The following is a 3,401-nucleotide window of genomic DNA, read 5'->3' as shown; positions in this document are numbered from 1 at the left end:
TATATATATATATATATACAACATACACACATATTTGTATGTATGTATATATATATATATATATATATGTATTTTTTTTACATATGTATGTATGTGTGTGTAGATTTTTCTGTATGTGTGTGTGTGTAATGAGGGGGGGGGGTGATGTTGCAATATACCACTACCTCTAAAAGAGGAAGAACTCAATATGTGTATCATTCAGCACAGCAGCGAGTGGTTCAATACCCACCTGAGGAAAAAATTCGTATTCTATGTACGTCATTATTCAATTTATTTCAAGAAGTGGTTTCTGACCATGATCCAAGATTCTTCCATTGGAATTTCAATATATACACATACACACACACACACACACACACATACATATATATAGTAATGTGCTTTTAAGAGCTTTTATTCTGTTATTTGTCCATCACATGTTGTTATTCCACTGTAGGATGTATTACAGGGTTGGATATGCATATGGAAGTCCTCTATGCATAAGAATTACATAGCATGAAGATTGAGGATAGCAGACTCTAATCGTAGATCACAACATTTGTTTCTGCACTGTACATCAGATTTAAATTGCTCAGTTTATATATTTTTATTTTCCATGGAGGCCTTAAACACTAAAAAGATTTAAATACATTCCCGCACCCACATATATGTAATTCAAAATATAAGTCACAAAAATTAACCATAGAATATATTTTTATTTTTCTAAATGAAGCAAAACAGTAAGATGCAGGGACAATTTAAGACCAATAGAGACCCTAAGCACGTTGCCAGTGCTGCAGGACTGGCTCCTGTGCAGGCGGCACGTAAAAAACACCATTTTGAGCGTGGCCGTTGCCAGTACCACCTCACTGGCCCTAGTGCCGGTGGCACGTAAAAGCACCCACTACACTCTCGGAGTGGTTGGCGTTAGGAAGAGCATCCAGCTGTAGAAGCATTGCCAGATCAGATTGGAGCCTGGTGCAGCTTTCTGGCTTCCGAGACCCCAGTCAAACTGTCCAACCCATATCAGCATGGAAAATGGTCTAGCTGCCATGTAGAGATCCCCCTCATTGGCTTATACATACATGAATAAGATAGTAGGGTGTGATTTGAGGGAGATTTGGTTGCTATTTCTAGCAGGTCTGGCTACCATGTAGAGGTCTCCCTCATTGGCTCATACATACATATATATATAGATAAGAGAGTAGGGTGTGATTTGAGGGAGATTTGGTTGCTATTTCTAGCAGATCTAGCTACCATGTAGAGGCCTCCCTCATTGGCTCATACATACATATATTCATAGATAAGAGAGTAGGGTGTGATTTGAGGGAGATTTGGTTGCTATTTCTAGCAGGTCTAGCTACCATGTAGAGGCCTCCCTCATTGGCTCATACATACATATATACATAGATAAGAGAGTAGGGTGTGATTTGAGGGAGATTTGGTTGCTATTTCTAGCAGGTCTGGCTACCATGTAGAGGTCCCCTTCATTATCTCCTACAGACATACATTAGACAGTAGTCCATTGAGGTCCTTTCTAGGGGTCTCCCTCCTCAGTGCTGATAAACATGTGTGTGGATGGTAACTTTGCACGTGTACAAATGGTACCGGTTTCGTACCCCTCTAGGGGGTTCGTTTTTTTTTTATAAATTCCCTCACCCATCAAACCCCAATACCCTGGTATTGGGTATCAGGTGTCAGCTAAGAAGGGGCTGTTTGGGGCCGGCGCTGGGGCGCTGGCGTATTGGGGTATTTATAATTGATGCCTCTTGGTTGTAGTGACCGTTGACGATGCCGGGGGTGGGGGCTGGCAATGGTGACGGTGGTGGTAATGATGGTGATGCTGCTGCTAGTAAGAAGGTGGATGCGATGGTGGTGATTGCAGTAGTGGTGGTGGTGGTGGTGGTGGTGAATATTTGGTGGTAGTGGGGATGGTTATGATGCTGACGGGGGGGGGGTTGAAGGTGATGACCGTGATACTCGTGGTGGTGGTGATGACGACGACGATGATGATGATGATGATGATGATGAGGAGGAGGATGATAACGATGATGATGATGATGATGGATGATGACGACGACGATGATGATGATGAGGAGGAGGAGGATGATAACGATGATGATGATATGGATGATGATGATGATGCTAGTGGTGGTGGTGGACTGGGGAGGATTAAGGCAACAGGTGGGGTGGGGTCGGAGTAGAGGATTAGGCAGAGGAAGCAGGGCCCCCGGGAGCACACAGGAAGATTAATATCTGTTACCCAAATTAAACGACCCCTTTTATACACACACATATATATATATATATATGTATTCCACCCCCTCTCATCACCACCACCACCACCACCTCTATTTAACGTCTCCCCTTCCATCTTGATGGTGCCTCATCTCTCTCCCCTTCTTTCTGTAATATGCCTGTATGTGTGTGTATATGTGTTTATATGTTTGTGCACGTGTGTGTGTAAGATGTCAACAAATATATACATCCCCTCCACACACATGCACATACATACAGACAGACAGACAGATGTGTTTGGTCTTTGCTCTGGTGGTAGGTTTCTGATGTCCTTCCTGAAAATTTCTAGATCCCTATCTATGTGCCTATATATATAGGCGCAGGAGTGGCTGTGTGGTAAGTAGCTTGCTTACCAACCACATGGTTCTGGGTTCAGTCCCACTGCGTGACACCTTGGGCAAGTGTCTTGTGAGTGGATTTGGTAGACGGAAACTGAAAGAAGCCCATCGTACACACACACACACACACACACATATATATATATATGTGTGTATGTATGTATATATATACACACACATATACATACATATATATATAAGACAATAGGGTATAATTTGAGGGAATTTTTGCTGCTGTTTACCCAACACACATGCAGAAGTTCTTCCATTCCACTCTTAGTCAGCCCATTATAGTATTTTATGGTGCTGCTTCCCTGCTTTTTGGCATTCTGAAGAATCGGTGAACCGTGTCTAACACCTGCTCCAAGACTGGAATGTGGGGCCCCAAATAGAGCAGTTCTTTCTCACACAAACAACAACTGGGGAAGCAATTGTGTGTGTGTATCTATAATGGAGAGAGAGAGAGAGAAACAGAGAGATAATGAGTGTATGTGTTTGTATATATCTGTTCTTTCATTCTTGTATTTGTTTTAGTCGTTTGACTGCGGCTATGCTGGAGCCTGGTGCAGCCATCTGTTTCGCCAGTCCTCAGTCAAATCGTCCAACCCATGCTAGCATGGAAAGCTGACGTTAAACGACGACGATGATGATGATGAGTGGCTGTGTGGTAAGTAGCTTGCTTACCAACCACATGGTTCTGGGTTCAGTCCCACTGCGTGGCACCTTGAGCAAGTGTCTTCTACTATAGCCTCGTGCCGACCGAAGCCTTGTGAGTGCATTTGGCGG

General features: G+C 43.2%; 1 protein-coding gene across 1 annotated transcript in view; it reads left to right on the top strand.

Annotated features, from left to right (window-relative positions):
- LOC106871835 (fibropellin-1) overlaps positions 1-3,401 on the top strand; it is a 61,315-nt gene that overhangs the window by 1,804 nt on the left and 56,110 nt on the right. The gene's annotated exons all lie outside the window — the stretch shown is intronic.

This window comes from Octopus bimaculoides, unplaced genomic scaffold, assembly GCF_001194135.2.
Source record: "Octopus bimaculoides isolate UCB-OBI-ISO-001 unplaced genomic scaffold, ASM119413v2 Scaffold_25406, whole genome shotgun sequence".
NCBI classification, from domain to species: Eukaryota; Metazoa; Mollusca; class Cephalopoda; order Octopoda; family Octopodidae; genus Octopus; species Octopus bimaculoides.
The sequence above is the reverse complement of the archived record's forward strand: the minus strand, read 5'-3'. Positions and strand labels throughout refer to the sequence as shown.